Here is a 20,126-nt window from a genome sequence, read left to right as displayed (position 1 = left end):
TCGCAAGTGTTGTCCAAACACTTCTTGAGCTCTCTCAGGTTTGGTGCAGAGACCACTTCCCTGGGGAGCCTGTTCCAGTGTTTAACCACCAAATACCCTCTGGGTGAAGAACCTTTTCCTGATATCCAACCTCAGCCTCCCTCAACTCAGCTCCACCCACTTCCTCAAGTCTTGTTACTGGTCATGAGCATGAAAAGTTTGGTTCTTGCCCCTGTACTGCCCAGCCTCAGGAGGATGTCAAAGATCATAGTCATGCCTGACCTCAGTCTCATCTTCTCCTGGTTGAATGGGCTTAGTGGCCTCAGCCACTCCTCATGGAGATCCTCCAGACCCTTTCCCATCCTCGTGGCCTCCTTTGGGCATTCTGTAGTAGCCTATAGCCATTTTTTATATTCTGGTTGCCAAAAGGAGCCATGTGGAGGTGGTGCCCGTGGAGGTAACACACACAGAAGGATGTGGACCTGGAGATGGTTTGGTTCTGGCAACTGAGACTAATGCTTGGGCAGCAGGTCTCACGAGGAGCAGATGAAGCCTTGGCTTTGGGACAGAGCAAGGTGTGTTGGCATCCTGTGACATGGACAAAGGCTCTGTCACTGCCTTGATATCCAGGCAGGAGGAGCACGTGTGGAATGTCGCATGCATCAGAGAGACCTGTGAACACGAGCTGGTATTTCGAGCCCAGCAATGCCTTCAGAAGTTCATTTTCTGCACCCAAGAGAACATGGATACCCAGGGAATGATAGTTGGTGCATTGACCTGTGGCCGAAGGCCAAGGATTAACCAGAAATTTCAAGTACATGTGAAAACAGTCCTACATGTTGGCATTAGGAGTGCAACCACAAGTCATTTACAAAGGGAAGATGGACACATGGAACAAAGCATTAGATCCTTTTGGAGGTATTGGGATCACAGTGATGGAGACTCCACTGCCCAGACTGAGTGTGTTACCAGTTCTTCCTTGTGAATCCCCTCAGCCCTGCGGGTCTGAGCAGCAGCAGGGCCATGCCAAGTGCTGCGGGCCTGTGTGAGGTTTGGATCTCATCTCCTTGCTCCCAGGTGTGCTGGCCACAGACCCTAGGCCAGGCAATGAAGGAAGGATAGGAGGAGATGAGTTGTGGGCTGTCCCCAGTTGTTGTTTCCCATTGCCACTCCTTTGGAGCCAAAGTCTCCATGATGGCCTTTGGCTGCTGAGTAGCCAGGGATGTTCTTCATCAGCTCCAAGGGAAAAGGGCGCAAAGTAAAGTCCGCTGCAATGAGCCCCACACTTTGTTGTCTCCACCTTTTTCCTGAGCAGACTGGAGGATTTGACCCAGAACAATAGAAGACTCAGAGGTCAAGGCTTGAATGCAACACAATTTTAATAAGTTTGAAGAAGAAATGGAGAAAGCTCACAGAGAGCACCAGGAGCAGGTAGTAAGATAGAGCTCCCACGTGCTTTTCTTTGCACTACTCTGCAGAGGAAGGGAGGACAACAAGTCCATATTAGCCTTGGGGAGAGAGGGACAGAAAAGGAAAGGCAAATGGAACAAGGAAACGATGGTCCAAAGCTCTAAATACAACTTTCTGAAGCTCTATCTCCTGCCCAAAACCAGGCTTTGAAGTCTTGGACCTTCTTCCTGAAAGGCATTGCCAGCAGATTTAGCAGGGACGGCATCTGCTGCCACCATAGCAGTTGGTGATGCAGGAGATGTCAAAGCCCCCAGAGCTGATGGGCACTCCGCCACAGCTGAGGATGTTGCCAACAGCGGCAGAGGTAGAAGATCCCACGGCGGTGTTCTGTGGGTAGGAGCTGAGGATGGGGCCGGGCAGGGTCACCAGCACAGCAGGAGGCTCAATGACAACGTGGGAGCTCTGGCACTGCCTGACACAGCACTCATTGCAGCTGTTGGCCAGCGGGCAGGGGCCGCAGGGCTGGCAGCAAGGGTCGCAGGGCTGGCAGCAGGACATGGCTTGGGGTTACAGGTGCACCTGGCACAGAGGGCAGGGAGAAGCACAAAGTGAGGACACATGAGAAGCAGCACTGCACCCAAACACCCTGCAGCCCAGGCACCTCCTGGCCCCCATTGCGCTGCCCAGCTCAAAGCCCAGGAGCCACCTCAGCCAAGTTCCATCCTCTCACTTTTGGCACAAGACCTTCTCTCCCCTGCCCTCTCCCAGCAGAAGCAGGTCCCAGCCCTGCGCTATGACATCCCCTGAGCCGCCTCAGCTAATTCCCAGCCTTACTCGACCCGCAAAAGACCTACTCTCCCATGCCCTCTCCTAAGAGAAGAAAATCCCAGCCCTGAGCTCTTTTAGCTTGTCTCAGCTGAGACCTCCAGCCAGGCAAGGGCTGCTCTTGGAGCAACAGCAGGAGGAGAAGAAGAGGCTTCCCACTCACCTGGTTCCTGAGGAAGAGGAGGAGGTGAGAGAAGTGGATGAGAGAGCAGAGACTTGGGCTGCCTTTTATAGCAGTCCTGCCCTGCCTCAGGCCCAGAAGCACTTAGTGGAAGTCATAATTTTCTGACCAGCTCATGTCAAACGTGCCCCATCCCAGTTAATGGTAGGGGCTGTGTCCTGATTTCCTGTACTGCTGCCTTTTCATTTCCTGCCTAATTCTCTTTGCTTTCCTACATGAATAGTCATTTCTCTAAGTGCTGGGATGGGAGACTCAAGGATTTCCTGGGCAACACCAATGCTGAGTGCATTTGGAATGCTCAGACCATCAGCTGGCAGCATCCTCTGTGGACAAAGTGTTCAACCTGTGTCATTCCTGTGCGCTTGTTTTTGTCCATGTTGTCAGGAAATGGGCATCAGTCTCGTGTTTCTTGCCCACATGCCCAAGGTCTGCCACGTGAGGGGTCATGACACATCATTTTCTGTTGCTTTTCCCATCTCTTCATGATGGTCGCTTGCTGTTGCACACGGCTCTGCATCTGCTGGGAGGGATGGTCCCTGTTGCTGCTCTAACAGTGCTCAGAGAAGAATTGTGTTGGCCTCACTTGGCTCATCAGCTTTCTGTGCAATCTCTGGGAGTCCTCTGGGAATGCAGTAGTTGTCTGGGGCCTGATCCTTGTCCAGGAGACCGGAGTCATTTTAAGGAGCGGGACATGATAAAATTTGTGCTCGCGTGCATACCTGGGACCTTACAGGGATTTTGCAGAAAGCTGGGGTAGCTCTCCTGTCTGTGATGTGCAGTGGTTGTGTAGAACAGAAGGCAAAATTGCAACCCTGAACTCCATAAATGTTGGTTTTCATCGCCTTTGGGACCTGCCAGGAAGAATCCATCGGAAAAGTGCCCTGAGGGGTGCAAAGAGGTTCAGGGAGATTGTGAAGTAATGCAGTCCAGATTTCCAGCTAATAACATTATGGTAATCTCCATAACTAGCTCGGTCTGTTCCACTTGCCAAAGACATGAAGTAGATTCCACCAAGGACTTTAGATGATTGTATTTATTTAAGTGTTTCTTTCCAAGTCATACAGCTTATTATCTCATTTTGAGATTATTCAAAGTTGCATCTGCCCTTTACTGAAGCTGAAGTGTTCTTTTCCTTTTGAATTTGAAATTAACTAAACAAAATTTGTTTTGTAGTCTATTGAACTAGCATGAACTGGTTCTTTCCTTCTAAATTTTTTAATCACCTAAAATTGCTCTATACCCCCGTTGTATGCTCTGTTAAGGGGTTGAAGGTGACAAGGTTTTTGTGGCAGTGAGGAGGCTACAAGAGGTTCTCAAGCGGTGCCCCCATGTACTACAAAGCCAGATCCAGACAGCTAAAGAATGGAGTCAGTGCTGGCCAAGCGTGAACCTCTCAGTGACACTGGTCAAGCCCTCATGAAAACGTATTTAAGAAAAGGCAAAAAACCACAGCACAGGAAGTGTGGGACAAAGCAAAACGTGTCTTCAGTTTCTTGATCACTGTCCATTCATCATCTCGCTGGCACCAAATGGGAAGAAAATTCCCCTAGATGAAATAACCCCAAAAACCCAACTCTCAAGAGAAAGATTGAAGGAATGCAGTTTTTTCTCCATGGAGAACCAGAGGCATGTGGAGGAACCTCACCATGGTATTTAATTAAGGGAATGGCATTTAGCAAGAAGACTGAGACTTTCTCAGCACAATCATAAAATTCTAGGATTACAGAAGATGCTGAGTTGGAAATGACCCATCAGGAGCGTCAGGTCCAACTCCTGATCTTGCATAGGAAACGCCAAGATTCCCACCAAGGACTCGCAAGTGTTGTCCAAACACTTCTTGAGCTCTCTCAGGTTTGGTGCAGAGACCACTTCCCTGGGGAGCCTGTTCCAGTGTTTAACCACCAAATACCCTCTGGGTGAAGAACCTTTTCCTGATATCCAACCTCAGCCTCCCTCAACTCAGCTCCACCCACTTCCTCAAGTCTTGTTACTGGTCATGAGCATGAAAAGTTTGGTTCTTGCCCCTGTACTGCCCAGCCTCAGGAGGATGTCAAAGATCATAGTCATGCCTGACCTCAGTCTCATCTTCTCCTGGTTGAATGGGCTTAGTGGCCTCAGCCACTCCTCATGGAGATCCTCCAGACCCTTTCCCATCCTCGTGGCCTCCTTTGGGCATTCTGTAGTAGCCTATAGCCATTTTTTATATTCTGGTTGCCAAAAGGAGCCATGTGGAGGTGGTGCCCGTGGAGGTAACACACACAGAAGGATGTGGACCTGGAGATGGTTTGGTTCTGGCAACTGAGACTAATGCTTGGGCAGCAGGTCTCACGAGGAGCAGATGAAGCCTTGGCTTTGGGACAGAGCAAGGTGTGTTGGCATCCTGTGACATGGACAAAGGCTCTGTCACTGCCTTGATATCCAGGCAGGAGGAGCACGTGTGGAATGTCGCATGCATCAGAGAGACCTGTGAACACGAGCTGGTATTTCGAGCCCAGCAATGCCTTCAGAAGTTCATTTTCTGCACCCAAGAGAACATGGATACCCAGGGAATGATAGTTGGTGCATTGACCTGTGGCCGAAGGCCAAGGATTAACCAGAAATTTCAAGTACATGTGAAAACATTCCTACATGTTGGCATTAGGAGTGCAACCACAAGTCATTTACAAAGGGAAGATGGACACATGGAACAAAGCATTAGATCCTTTTGGAGGTATTGGGATCACAGTGATGGAGACTCCACTGCCCAGACTGAGTGCGTTACCAGTTCTTCCTTGTGAATCCCCTCAGCCCTGCGGGTCTGAGCAGCAGCAGGGCCATGCCAAGTGCTGCGGGCCTGTGTGAGGTTTGGATCTCATCTCCTTGCTCCCAGGTGTGCTGGCCACAGACCCTAGGCCAGGCAATGAAGGAAGGATAGGAGGAGATGAGTTGTGGGCTGTCCCCAGTTGTTGTTTCCCATTGCCACTCCTTTGGAGCCAAAGTCTCCATGATGGCCTTTGGCTGCTGAGTAGCCAGGGATGTTCTTCATCAGCTCCAAGGGAAAAGGGCGCAAAGTAAAGTCCGCTGCAATGAGCCCCACACTTTGTTGTCTCCACCTTTTTCCTGAGCAGACTGGAGGATTTGACCCAGAACAATAGAAGACTCAGAGGTCAAGGCTTGAATGCAACACAATTTTAATAAGTTTGAAGAAGAAATGGAGAAAGCTCACAGAGAGCACCAGGAGCAGGTAGTAAGATAGAGCTCCCACGTGCTTTTCTTTGCACTACTCTGCAGAGGAAGGGAGGACAACAAGTCCATATTAGCCTTGGGGAGAGAGGGACAGAAAAGGAAAGGCAAATGGAACAAGGAAACGATGGTCCAAAGCTCTAAATACAACTTTCTGAAGCTCTATCTCCTGCCCAAAACCAGGCTTTGAAGTCTTGGACCTTCTTCCTGAAAGGCATTGCCAGCAGATTTAGCAGGGACGGCATCTGCTGCCACCATAGCAGTTGGTGATGCAGGAGATGTCAAAGCCCCCAGAGCTGATGGGCACTCCGCCACAGCTGAGGATGTTGCCAACAGCGGCAGAGGTAGAAGATCCCACGGCGGTGTTCTGTGGGTAGGAGCTGAGGATGGGGCCGGGCAGGGTCACCAGCACAGCAGGAGGCTCAATGACAACGTGGGAGCTCTGGCACTGCCTGACACAGCACTCATTGCAGCTGTTGGCCAGCGGGCAGGGGCCGCAGGGCTGGCAGCAAGGGTCGCAGGGCTGGCAGCAGGACATGGCTTGGGGTTACAGGTGCACCTGGCACAGAGGGCAGGGAGAAGCACAAAGTGAGGACACATGAGAAGCAGCACTGCACCCAAACACCCTGCAGCCCAGGCACCTCCTGGCCCCCATTGCGCTGCCCAGTTCAAAGCCCAGGAGCCACCTCAGCCAAGTTCCATCCTCTCACTTTTGGCACAAGACCTTCTCTCCCCTGCCCTCTCCCAGCAGAAGCAGGTCCCAGCCCTGCGCTATGACATCCCCTGAGCCGCCTCAGCTAATTCCCAGCCTTACTCGACCCGCAAAAGACCTACTCTCCCATGCCCTCTCCTAAGAGAAGAAAATCCCAGCCCTGAGCTCTTTTAGCTTGTCTCAGCTGAGACCTCCAGCCAGGCAAGGGCTGCTCTTGGAGCAACAGCAGGAGGAGAAGAAGAGGCTTCCCACTCACCTGGTTCCTGAGGAAGAGGAGGAGGTGAGAGAAGTGGATGAGAGAGCAGAGACTTGGGCTGCCTTTTATAGCAGTCCTGCCCTGCCTCAGGCCCAGAAGCACTTAGTGGAAGTCATAATTTTCTGACCAGCTCATGTCAAACGTGCCCCATCCCAGTTAATGGTAGGGGCTGTGTCCTGATTTCCTGTACTGCTGCCTTTTCATTTCCTGCCTAATTCTCTTTGCTTTCCTACATGAATAGTCATTTCTCTAAGTGCTGGGATGGGAGACTCAAGGATTTCCTGGGCAACACCAATGCTGAGTGCATTTGGAATGCTCAGACCATCAGCTGGCAGCATCCTCTGTGGACAAAGTGTTCAACCTGTGTCATTCCTGTGCGCTTGTTTTTGTCCATGTTGTCAGGAAATGGGCATCAGTCTTGTGTTTCTTGCCCACATGCCCAAGGTCTGCCATGTGAGGGGTCATGGCACATCATTTTCTGTTGCTTTTCCCATCTCTTCATGATGGTCGCTTGCTGTTGCACATGGCTCTGCATCTGCTGGGAGGGATGGTCCCTGTTGCTGCTCTAATAGTGCTCAGAGAAGAATTGTGTTGGCCTCACTTGGCTCATCAGCTCTCTGTGCAATCTCTAGGGGTCTGGGAATGCAGGAGTTGTCTGGGGCCTGATCCTTGTCCAGGAGACCGGAGTCATTTTAAGGAGCGGGACATGATAAAATTTGTGCTCGCGTGCATACCTGGGACCTTACAGGGATTTTGCAGAAAGCTGGGGTAGCTCTCCTGTCTGTGATGTGCAGTGGTTGTGTAGAACAGAAGGCAAAATTGCAACCCTGAACTCCATAAATGTTGGTTTTCATCGCCTTTGGGACCTGCCAGGAAGAATCCATCGGAAAAGTGCCCTGAGGGGTGCAAATAGGTTCAGGGAGATTGTGAAGTAATGCAGTCCAGATTTCCAGCTAATAACATTATGGTAATCTCCATAACTAGCTCGGTCTGTTCCACTTGCCAAAGACATGAAGTAGATTCCACCAAGGACTTTAGATGGTTGTATTTTTTTTAAGTGTTTCTTTCCAAGTTATACAGCTTAAAACCTAATTTTGAGATTATTCAAAGTTGCATCTGCTCTTTATTGAAGCCGAAGCGTTGTTTTCCTTTTGAATTTGAAATTAACTAAACAAAATTTGTTTTGTAGTCTATTGAACTAGCATGAACTGGTTCTTTCCTTCAAAATTTTTTAATCACCTAAAATTGCTCTATACCCCCGTTGTATGCTCTGTTACGGGGTTGAAGGTGACAAGGTTTTTGTGGCAGTGAGGAGGCTACAAGAGGTTCTCAAGCGCTGCCCCCATGTACTACAAAGCCAGATCCAGACAGCTAAATAATGGAGTCAGTGCTGGCCAAGCCTGAACCTCTCAGTGACACTGGTCAAGCCCTCATGAAAACGTATTTAAGAAAAGGCAAAAAACCACAGCACAGGAAGTGTGGGACAAAGCAAAACGTGTCTTCAGTTTCTTGATCACTGTCCATTCATCATGTCGCTGGCACCAAATGGGAAGAAAATTCCCCTAGATGAAATAACCCCAAAAACCCAACTCTCAAGAGAAAAATTGAAGGAATGCAGTTTTTTCTCCCTGGAGAACCAGAGGCATGTGGAGGAACCTCACCATGGTATTTAATTAAGGGAATGGCATTTAGCAAGAAGACTGAGACTTTCTCAGCACAATCATAAAATTCTAGGATTACAGAAGATGCTGAGTTGGAAATGACCCATCAGGAGCGTCAGGTCCAACTCCTGATCCTGCATAGGAAACGCCAAGATTCCCACCAAGGACCCGCAAGTGTTGTCCAAACACTTCTTGAGCTCTCTCATGTTTGGTGCAGAGACCACTTCCCTGGGGAGCCTGTTCCAGTGTTTAACCACCAAATACCCTCTGGGTGAAGAACCTTTTCCTGATATCCAACCTCAGCCTCCCTCAACTCAGCTCCACCCACTTCCTCAAGTCTTGTTACTGGTCATGAGCATGAAAAGTTTGGTTCTTGCCCCTGTACTGCCCAGCCTCAGGAGGATGTCAAAGATCATAGTCATGCCTGACCTCAGTCCCATCTTCTCCTGGTTGAATGGGCTTAGTGGCCTCAGCCACTCCTCATGGAGATCCTCCAGACCCTTTCCCATCCTCGTGGCCTCCTTTGGGCATTCTGTAGTAGCCTATAGCCATTTTTTATATTCTGGTTGCCAAAAGGAGCCATGTGGAGGTGCTGCCCGTGGGGGTAACACACACAGAAGGATGTGGACCTGGAGATGGTTTGGTTCTGGCAACTGAGACTAATGCTTGGGCAGCAGGTCTCACGAGGAGCAGATGAAGCCTTGGCTTTGGGACAGAGCAAGGTGTGTTGGCATCCTGTGACATGGACAAAGGCTCTGTCACTGCCTTAATATCCAGGCACGAGGAGCACGTGTGGAATGTCGCATGCATCAGAGAGACCTGTGAACACGAGCTGGTATTTCGAGCCCAGCAATGCCTTCAGAAGTTCATTTTCTGCACCCAAGAGAACATGGATACCCAGGGAAAGATAGTTGGTGCATTGACCTGTGGCCGAAGGCCAAGGATTAACCAGAAATTTCAAGTACATGTGAAAACATTCCTACATGTTGGCATTAGGAGTGCAACCACAAGTCATTTACAAAGGGAAGATGGACACATGGAACAAAGCATTAGATCCTTTTGGAGGTATTGGGGTCACAGCGATGGAGACTCCACTGCCCAGACTGAGTGTGTTACCAATTCTTCCTTGTGAATCCCCTCAGCCCTGCGGGTCTGGGCAGCAGCTGGGCCATGCCAAGTGCTGAGGGCCTGTGTGAGGTTTGGATCTCATCTCCTTGCTCCCAGGTGTGCTGGCCACAGACCCTAGGCCAGGCAATGAAGGAAGGATAGGAAGAGATGAGTTGTGGGCTGTCCCCAGTTGTTGTTGTTTCCCATTGCCACTCCTTTGGAGCCAAAGTCTCCATGATGGCCTTTGGCTGCTGAGTAGCCAGGGATGTTCTTCATCAGCTCCAAGGGAAAAGGGCGCAAAGTAAAGTCCGCTGCAATGAGCCCCACACTTTGTTGTCTCCACCTTTTTCCTGAGCAGATGGAGGAGTTGCCCCAGAACAATAGAAGACTCAGAGGTCAAGGCTTGAATGCAACACAATTTTAATAAGTTTGAAGAAGAAATGGAGAAAGCTCACAGAGAGCACCAGGAGCACGTAGTAAGATAGAGCTCCCACGTGCTTTTCTTTGCACTGCTCTGCAGAGGAAGGGAGGACAACAAGTCCATATTAGCCTTCTGAAGAGAGGGACAGAAAAGGAAAGGCGAATGGAACAAGGAAACGATGGTCCAAAGCTCTAAATACAACTTTCTGAAGCTCTATCTCCTGCCCAAAACCAGGCTTTGAAGTCTTGGACCTTCTTCCTGAAAGGCATTGCCAGCAGATTTAGCAGGGACGGCATCTGCTGCCACCATAGCAGTTGGTGATGCAGGAGATGTCAAAGCCCCCAGAGCTGATGGGAACTCCACCACAGCTGAGGATGTTGCCAACAGCGGCAGAGGTAGAAGATCCCACGGCGGTGTTCTGTGGGTAGGAGCTGAGGATGGGGCCGGGCAGGGTCACCAGCACAGCAGGAGGCTCAATGACAACGTGGGAGCTCTGGCACTGCCTGACACAGCACTCATTGCAGCTGTTGGCCAGCGGGCAGGGGCCACAGGGCTGGCAGCAAGGGTCGCAGGGCTTGCAGCAGGACATGGCTTGGGGTTACAGATGCACCTGGCACAGAGGGCAGGGAGAAGCACCAAGTGAGGACACATGAGAAGCAGCACTGCACCCAAACACCCTGCAGCCCAGGCACCTCCTGGCCCCCATTGCGCTGCCCAGCTCAAAGTCCAGGAGCCACCTTAGCCAAGTTCCATCCTCTCACTTTTGGCACAAGACCTTCTCTCCCCTGCCCTCTCCCAGCAGAAGCAGGTCCCAGCCCTGCGCTATGACATCCCCTGAGCCGCCTCAGCTAATTCCCAGCCTTACTCGACCCACAAAAGACCTACTCTCCCATGCCCTCTCCTAAGAGAAGAAGCTCCCAGCCCTGAGCTCTTTTAGCTTGTCTCAGCTGAGACCTCCAGCCAGGCAAGTGCTGCTCTTGGAGCAAGAGCAGGAGGAGAAGAAGAGGCTTCCCACTCACCTGGTTCCTGAGGAAGAGGAGGAGGTGAGAGAAGTGGATGAGAGAGCAGAGACTTGGGCTGCCTTTTATAGCAGTCCTGCCCTGCCTCAGGCCCAGAAGCACTTAGTGGAAGTCATAATTTTCTGACCAGCTCATGTCAAACGTGCCCCATCCCAGTTAATGGTAGGGGCTGTGTCCTGATTTCCTGTACTGCTGCCTTTTCATTTCCTGCCTAATTCTCTTTGCTTTCCTACATGAATAGTCATTTCTCTAAGTGCTGGGATGGGAGACTCAAGGATTTCCTGGGCAACACCAATGCTGAGTGCATTTGGAATGCTCAGACCATCAGCTGGCAGCATCCTCTGTGGACAAAGTGTTCAACCTGTGTCATTCCTGTGCGCTTGTTTTTGTCCATGTTGTCAGGAAATGGGCATCAGTCTCGTGTTTCTTGCCCACATGCCCAAGGTCTGCCACGTGAGGGGTCATGACACATCATTTTCTGTTGCTTTTCCCATCTCTTCATGATGGTCGCTTGCTGTTGCACACGGCTCTGCATCTGCTGGGAGGGATGGTCCCTGTTGCTGCTCTAACAGTGCTCAGAGAAGAATTGTGTTGGCCTCACTTGGCTCATCAGCTTTCTGTGCAATCTCTGGGAGTCCTCTGGGAATGCAGTAGTTGTCTGGGGCCTGATCCTTGTCCAGGAGACCGGAGTCATTTTAAGGAGCGGGACATGATAAAATTTGTGCTCGCGTGCATACCTGGGACATTACAGGGATTTTGCAGAAAGCTGGGGTAGCTCTCCTGTCTGTGATGTGCAGTGGTTGTGTAGAACAGAAGGCAAAATTGCAACCCTGAACTCCATAAATGTTGGTTTTCATCGCCTTTGGGACCTGCCAGGAAGAATCCATCGGAAAAGTGCCCTGAGGGGTGCAAAGAGGTTCAGGGAGATTGTGAAGTAATGCAGTCCAGATTTCCAGCTAATAACATTATGGTAATCTCCATAACTAGCTCGGTCTGTTCCACTTGCCAAAGACATGAAGTAGATTCCACCAAGGACTTTAGATGGTTGTATTTATTTAAGTGTTTCTTTCCAAGTCATACAGCTTATTATCTCATTTTGAGATTATTCAAAGTTGCATCTGCCCTTTACTGAAGCTGAAGTGTTCTTTTCCTTTTGAATTTGAAATTAACTAAACAAAATTTGTTTTGTAGTCTATTGAACTAGCATGAACTGGTTCTTTCCTTCTAAATTTTTTAATCACCTAAAATTGCTCTATACCCCCGTTGTATGCTCTGTTACGGGGTTGAAGGTGACAAGGTTTTTGTGGCAGTGAGGAGGCTACAAGAGGTTCTCAAGCGCTGCCCCCATGTACTACAAAGCCAGATCCAGACAGCTAAATAATGGAGTCAGTGCTGGCCAAGCCTGAACCTCTCAGTGACACTGGTCAAGCCCTCATGAAAACGTATTTAAGAAAAGGCAAAAAACCACAGCACAGGAAGTGTGGGACAAAGCAAAACGTGTCTTCAGTTTCTTGATCACTGTCCATTCATCATCTCGCTGGCACCAAATGGGAAGAAAATTCCCCTAGATGAAATAACCCCAAAAACCCAACTCTCAAGAGAAAGATTGAAGGAATGCAGTTTTTTCTCCATGGAGAACCAGAGGCATGTGGAGGAACCTCACCATGGTATTTAATTAAGGGAACGGCATTTAGCAAGAAGACTGAGACTTTCTCAGCACAATCATAAAATTCTAGGATTACAGAAGATGCTGAGTTGGAAATGACCCATCAGGAGCGTCAGGTCCAACTCCTGATCTTGCATAGGAAACGCCAAGATTCCCACCAAGGACTCGCAAGTGTTGTCCAAACACTTCTTGAGCTCTCTCAGGTTTGGTGCAGAGACCACTTCCCTGGGGAGCCTGTTCCAGTGTTTAACCACCAAATACCCTCTGGGTGAAGAACCTTTTCCTGATATCCAACCTCAGCCTCCCTCAACTCAGCTCCACCCACTTCCTCAAGTCTTGTTACTGGTCATGAGCATGAAAAGTTTGGTTCTTGCCCCTGTACTGCCCAGCCTCAGGAGGATGTCAAAGATCATAGTCATGCCTGACCTCAGTCTCATCTTCTCCTGGTTGAATGGGCTTAGTGGCCTCAGCCACTCCTCATGGAGATCCTCCAGACCCTTTCCCATCCTCGTGGCCTCCTTTGGGCATTCTGTAGTAGCCTATAGCCATTTTTTATATTCTGGTTGCCAAAAGGAGCCATGTGGAGGTGGTGCCCGTGGAGGTAACACACACAGAAGGATGTGGACCTGGAGATGGTTTGGTTCTGGCAACTGAGACTAATGCTTGGGCAGCAGGTCTCACGAGGAGCAGATGAAGCCTTGGCTTTGGGACAGAGCAAGGTGTGTTGGCATCCTGTGACATGGACAAAGGCTCTGTCACTGCCTTGATATCCAGGCAGGAGGAGCACGTGTGGAATGTCGCATGCATCAGAGAGACCTGTGAACACGAGCTGGTATTTCGAGCCCAGCAATGCCTTCAGAAGTTCATTTTCTGCACCCAAGAGAACATGGATACCCAGGGAATGATAGTTGGTGCATTGACCTGTGGCCGAAGGCCAAGGATTAACCAGAAATTTCAAGTACATGTGAAAACAGTCCTACATGTTGGCATTAGGAATGCAACCACAAGTCATTTACAAAGGGAAGATGGACACATGGAACAAAGCATTAGATCCTTTTGGAGGTATTGGGATCACAGTGATGGAGACTCCACTGCCCAGACTGAGTGTGTTACCAGTTCTTCCTTGTGAATCCCCTCAGCCCTGCGGGTCTGAGCAGCAGCAGGGCCATGCCAAGTGCTGCGGGCCTGTGTGAGGTTTGGATCTCATCTCCTTGCTCCCAGGTGTGCTGGCCACAGACCCTAGGCCAGGCAATGAAGGAAGGATAGGAGGAGATGAGTTGTGGGCTGTCCCCAGTTGTTGTTTCCCATTGCCACTCCTTTGGAGCCAAAGTCTCCATGATGGCCTTTGGCTGCTGAGTAGCCAGGGATGTTCTTCATCAGCTCCAAGGGAAAAGGGCGCAAAGTAAAGTCCGCTGCAATGAGCCCCACACTTTGTTGTCTCCACCTTTTTCCTGAGCAGACTGGAGGATTTGACCCAGAACAATAGAAGACTCAGAGGTCAAGGCTTGAATGCAACACAATTTTAATAAGTTTGAAGAAGAAATGGAGAAAGCTCACAGAGAGCACCAGGAGCAGGTAGTAAGATAGAGCTCCCACGTGCTTTTCTTTGCACTACTCTGCAGAGGAAGGGAGGACAACAAGTCCATATTAGCCTTGGGGAGAGAGGGACAGAAAAGGAAAGGCAAATGGAACAAGGAAACGATGGTCCAAAGCTCTAAATACAACTTTCTGAAGCTCTATCTCCTGCCCAAAACCAGGCTTTGAAGTCTTGGACCTTCTTCCTGAAAGGCATTGCCAGCAGATTTAGCAGGGACGGCATCTGCTGCCACCATAGCAGTTGGTGATGCAGGAGATGTCAAAGCCCCCAGAGCTGATGGGCACTCCGCCACAGCTGAGGATGTTGCCAACAGCGGCAGAGGTAGAAGATCCCACGGCGGTGTTCTGTGGGTAGGAGCTGAGGATGGGGCCGGGCAGGGTCACCAGCACAGCAGGAGGCTCAATGACAACGTGGGAGCTCTGGCACTGCCTGACACAGCACTCATTGCAGCTGTTGGCCAGCGGGCAGGGGCCGCAGGGCTGGCAGCAAGGGTCGCAGGGCTGGCAGCAGGACATGGCTTGGGGTTACAGGTGCACCTGGCACAGAGGGCAGGGAGAAGCACAAAGTGAGGACACATGAGAAGCAGCACTGCACCCAAACACCCTGCAGCCCAGGCACCTCCTGGCCCCCATTGCGCTGCCCAGCTCAAAGCCCAGGAGCCACCTCAGCCAAGTTCCATCCTCTCACTTTTGGCACAAGACCTTCTCTCCCCTGCCCTCTCCCAGCAGAAGCAGGTCCCAGCCCTGCGCTATGACATCCCCTGAGCCGCCTCAGCTAATTCCCAGCCTTACTCGACCCGCAAAAGACCTACTCTCCCATGCCCTCTCCTAAGAGAAGAAGCTCCCAGCCCTGAGCTCTTTTCGCCCCTCTCAGCTGAGACCTCCAGCCAGGCAAGGGCTGCTCTTGGAGCAGCAGCAGGAGGAGAAGAAGAGGCTTCCCACTCACCTGGTTCCTGAGGAAGAGGAGGAGGTGAGAGAAGTGGATGAGAGAGCAGAGACTTGGGCTGCCTTTTATAGCAGTCCTGCCCTGCCTCAGGCCCAGAAGCACTTAGTGGAAGTCATAATTTTCTGACCAGCTCATGTCAAACGTGCCCCATCCCAGTTAATGGTAGGGGCTGTGTCCTGATTTCCTGTACTGCTGCCTTTTCATTTCCTGCCTAATTCTCTTTGCTTTCCTACATGAATAGTCATTTCTCTAAGTGCTGGGATGGGAGACTCAAGGATTTCCTGGGCAACACCAATGCTGAGTGCATTTAGAATGCTCAGACCATCAGGTGGCAGCATCCTCTGTGGACAAAGTGTTCAACCTGTGTCATTCCTGTGCGCTTGTTTTTGTCCATGTTGTCAGGAAATGGGCATCAGTCTTGTGTTTCTTGCCCACATGCCCAAGGTCTGCCATGTGAGGGGTCATGGCACATCATTTTCTGTTGCTTTTCCCATCTCTTCATGATGGTCGCTTGCTGTTGCACATGGCTCTGCATCTGCTGGGAGGGATGGTCCCTGTTGCTGCTCTAACAGTGCTCAGAGAAGAATTGTGTTGGCCTCACTTGGCTCATCAGCTTTCTGTGCAATCTCTGGGAGTCCTCTGGGAATGCAGTAGTTGTCTGGGGCCTGATCCTTGTCCAGGAGACCGGAGTCATTTTAAGGAGCGGGACATGATAAAATTTGTGCTCGCGTGCATACCTGGGACATTACAGGGATTTTGCAGAAAGCTGGGGTAGCTCTCCTGTCTGTGATGTGCAGTGGTTGTGTAGAACAGAAGGCAAAATTGCAACCCTGAACTCCATAAATGTTGGTTTTCATCGCCTTTGGGACCTGCCAGGAAGAATCCATCGGAAAAGTGCCCTGAGGGGTGCAAAGAGGTTCAGGGAGATTGTGAAGTAATGCAGTCCAGATTTCCAGCTAATAACATTATGGTAATCTCCATAACTAGCTCGGTCTGTTCCACTTGCCAAAGACATGAAGTAGATTCCACCAAGGACTTTAGATGATTGTATTTATTTAAGTGTTTCTTTCCAAGTCATACAGCTTATTATCTCATTTTGAGATTATTCAAAGTTGCATCTGCCCTTTACTGAAGCTGAAGTGTTCTTTTCCTTTTGAATTTGAAATTAACTAAACAAAATTTGTTTTGTAGTCTATTGAACTAGCATGAACTGGTTCTTTCCTTCTAAATTTTTTAATCACCTAAAATTGCTCTATACCCCCGTTGTATGCTCTGTTAAGGGGTTGAAGGTGACAAGGTTTTTGTGGCAGTGAGGAGGCTACAAGAGGTTCTCAAGCGGTGCCCCCATGTACTACAAAGCCAGATCCAGACAGCTAAAGAATGGAGTCAGTGCTGGCCAAGCGTGAACCTCTCAGTGACACTGGTCAAGCCCTCATGAAAACGTATTTAAGAAAAGGCAAAAAACCACAGCACAGGAAGTGTGGGACAAAGCAAAACGTGTCTTCAGTTTCTTGATCACTGTCCATTCATCATCTCGCTGGCACCAAATGGGAAGAAAATTCCCCTAGATGAAATAACCCCAAAAACCCAACTCTCAAGAGAAAGATTGAAGGAATGCAGTTTTTTCTCCATGGAGAACCAGAGGCATGTGGAGGAACCTCACCATGGTATTTAATTAAGGGAACGGCATTTAGCAAGAAGACTGAGACTTTCTCAGCACAATCATAAAATTCTAGGATTACAGAAGATGCTGAGTTGGAAATGACCCATCAGGAGCGTCAGGTCCAACTCCTGATCTTGCATAGGAAACGCCAAGATTCCCACCAAGGACTCGCAAGTGTTGTCCAAACACTTCTTGAGCTCTCTCAGGTTTGGTGCAGAGACCACTTCCCTGGGGAGCCTGTTCCAGTGTTTAACCACCAAATACCCTCTGGGTGAAGAACCTTTTCCTGATATCCAACCTCAGCCTCCCTCAACTCAGCTCCACCCACTTCCTCAAGTCTTGTTACTGGTCATGAGCATGAAAAGTTTGGTTCTTGCCCCTGTACTGCCCAGCCTCAGGAGGATGTCAAAGATCATAGTCATGCCTGACCTCAGTCTCATCTTCTCCTGGTTGAATGGGCTTAGTGGCCTCAGCCACTCCTCATGGAGATCCTCCAGACCCTTTCCCATCCTCGTGGCCTCCTTTGGGCATTCTGTAGTAGCCTATAGCCATTTTTTATATTCTGGTTGCCAAAAGGAGCCATGTGGAGGTGGTGCCCGTGGAGGTAACACACACAGAAGGATGTGGACCTGGAGATGGTTTGGTTCTGGCAACTGAGACTAATGCTTGGGCAGCAGGTCTCACGAGGAGCAGATGAAGCCTTGGCTTTGGGACAGAGCAAGGTGTGTTGGCATCCTGTGACATGGACAAAGGCTCTGTCACTGCCTTGATATCCAGGCAGGAGGAGCACGTGTGGAATGTCGCATGCATCAGAGAGACCTGTGAACACGAGCTGGTATTTCGAGCCCAGCAATGCCTTCAGAAGTTCATTTTCTGCACCCAAGAGAACATGGATACCCAGGGAATGATAGTTGGTGCATTGACCTGTGGCCGAAGGCCAAGGATTAACCAGAAATTTCAAGTACATGTGAAAACAGTCCTACATGTTGGCATTAGGAGTGCAACCACAAGTCATTTACAAAGGGAAGATGGACACATGGAACAAAGCATTAGATCCTTTTGGAGGTATTGGGATCACAGTGATGGAGACTCCACTGCCCAGACTGAGTGTGTTACCAGTTCTTCCTTGTGAATCCCCTCAGCCCTGCGGGTCTGAGCAGCAGCAGGGCCATGCCAAGTGCTGCGGGCCTGTGTGAGGTTTGGATCTCATCTCCTTGCTCCCAGGTGTGCTGGCCACAGACCCTAGGCCAGGCAATGAAGGAAGGATAGGAGGAGATGAGTTGTGGGCTGTCCCCAGTTGTTGTTTCCCATTGCCACTCCTTTGGAGCCAAAGTCTCCATGATGGCCTTTGGCTGCTGAGTAGCCAGGGATGTTCTTCATCAGCTCCAAGGGAAAAGGGCGCAAAGTAAAGTCCGCTGCAATGAGCCCCACACTTTGTTGTCTCCACCTTTTTCCTGAGCAGACTGGAGGATTTGACCCAGAACAATAGAAGACTCAGAGGTCAAGGCTTGAATGCAACACAATTTTAATAAGTTTGAAGAAGAAATGGAGAAAGCTCACAGAGAGCACCAGGAGCAGGTAGTAAGATAGAGCTCCCACGTGCTTTTCTTTGCACTACTCTGCAGAGGAAGGGAGGACAACAAGTCCATATTAGCCTTGGGGAGAGAGGGACAGAAAAGGAAAGGCAAATGGAACAAGGAAACGATGGTCCAAAGCTCTAAATACAACTTTCTGAAGCTCTATCTCCTGCCCAAAACCAGGCTTTGAAGTCTTGGACCTTCTTCCTGAAAGGCATTGCCAGCAGATTTAGCAGGGACGGCATCTGCTGCCACCATAGCAGTTGGTGATGCAGGAGATGTCAAAGCCCCCAGAGCTGATGGGCACTCCGCCACAGCTGAGGATGTTGCCAACAGCGGCAGAGGTAGAAGATCCCACGGCGGTGTTCTGTGGGTAGGAGCTGAGGATGGGGCCGGGCAGGGTCACCAGCACAGCAGGAGGCTCAATGACAACGTGGGAGCTCTGGCACTGCCTGACACAGCACTCATTGCAGCTGTTGGCCAGCGGGCAGGGGCCGCAGGGCTGGCAGCAAGGGTCGCAGGGCTGGCAGCAGGACATGGCTTGGGGTTACAGGTGCACCTGGCACAGAGGGCAGGGAGAAGCACAAAGTGAGGACACATGAGAAGCAGCACTGCACCCAAACACCCTGCAGCCCAGGCACCTCCTGGCCCCCATTGCGCTGCCCAGCTCAAAGCCCAGGAGCCACCTCAGCCAAGTTCCATCCTCTCACTTTTGGCACAAGACCTTCTCTCCCCTGCCCTCTCCCAGCAGAAGCAGGTCCCAGCCCTGCGCTATGACATCCCCTGAGCCGCCTCAGCTAATTCCCAGCCTTACTCGACCCGCAAAAGACCTACTCTCCCATGCCCTCTCCTAAGAGAAGAAAATCCCAGCCCTGAGCTCTTTTAGCTTGTCTCAGCTGAGACCTCCAGCCAGGCAAGGGCTGCTCTTGGAGCAACAGCAGGAGGAGAAGAAGAGGCTTCCCACTCACCTGGTTCCTGAGGAAGAGGAGGAGGTGAGAGAAGTGGATGAGAGAGCAGAGACTTGGGCTGCCTTTTATAGCAGTCCTGCCCTGCCTCAGGCCCAGAAGCACTTAGTGGAAGTCATAATTTTCTGACCAGCTCATGTCAAACGTGCCCCATCCCAGTTAATGGTAGGGGCTGTGTCCTGATTTCCTGTACTGCTGCCTTTTCATTTCCTGCCTAATTCTCTTTGCTTTCCTACATGAATAGTCATTTCTCTAAGTGCTGGGATGGGAGACTCAAGGATTTCCTGGGCAACACCAATGCTGAGTGCATTTGGAATGCTCAGACCATCAGCTGGCAGCATCCTCTGTGGACAAAGTGTTCAACCTGTGTCATTCCTGTGCGCTTGTTTTTGTCCATGTTGTCAGGAAATGGGCATCAGTCTCGTGTTTCTTGCCCACATGCCCAAGGTCTGCCACGTGAGGGGTCATGACACATCATTTTCTGTTGCTTTTCCCATCTCTTCATGATGGTCGCTTGCTGTTGCACACGGCTCTGCATCTGCTGGGAGGGATGGTCCCTGTTGCTGCTCTAACAGTGCTCAGAGAAGAATTGTGTTGGCCTCACTTGGCTCATCAGCTTTCTGTGCAATCTCTGGGAGTCCTCTGGGAATGCAGTAGTTGTCTGGGGCCTGATCCTTGTCCAGGAGACCGGAGTCATTTTAAGGAGCGGGACATGATAAAATTTGTGCTCGCGTGCATACCTGGGACCTTACAGGGATTTTGCAGAAAGCTGGGGTAGCTCTCCTGTCTGTGATGTGCAGTGGTTGTGTAGAACAGAAGGCAAAATTGCAACCCTGAACTCCATAAATGTTGGTTTTCATCGCCTTTGGGACCTGCCAGGAAGAATCCATCGGAAAAGTGCCCTGAGGGGTGCAAAGAGG

General features: G+C 50.3%; 5 pseudogenes; all 5 read right to left on the bottom strand.

Annotated features, from left to right (window-relative positions):
- Positions 1–1,638: 1,638 nt before the first annotated feature.
- On the bottom strand, positions 1,639–2,512 carry LOC144247505 (feather keratin Cos1-2-like; annotated as a pseudogene).
- Positions 2,513–5,846: 3,334 nt separating this feature from the next.
- LOC144247504 (feather keratin Cos1-2-like) lies at positions 5,847–6,720 on the bottom strand (annotated as a pseudogene).
- A 3,334-nt stretch (positions 6,721–10,054) lies between these two features.
- Positions 10,055–10,928, bottom strand: LOC144247503 (feather keratin Cos1-2-like; annotated as a pseudogene).
- Positions 10,929–14,262: 3,334 nt separating this feature from the next.
- On the bottom strand, positions 14,263–15,136 carry LOC144247502 (feather keratin Cos1-2-like; annotated as a pseudogene).
- Positions 15,137–18,470: 3,334 nt separating this feature from the next.
- On the bottom strand, positions 18,471–19,344 carry LOC144247501 (feather keratin Cos1-2-like; annotated as a pseudogene).
- Positions 19,345–20,126: the final 782 nt, after the last annotated feature.

The sequence above is a fragment of the Lonchura striata genome, chromosome 25 (genome assembly GCF_046129695.1).
Source record: "Lonchura striata isolate bLonStr1 chromosome 25, bLonStr1.mat, whole genome shotgun sequence".
In the NCBI taxonomy this organism is placed as follows: domain Eukaryota; kingdom Metazoa; phylum Chordata; class Aves; order Passeriformes; family Estrildidae; genus Lonchura; species Lonchura striata.
The sequence above is the reverse complement of the archived record's forward strand: the minus strand, read 5'-3'. Positions and strand labels throughout refer to the sequence as shown.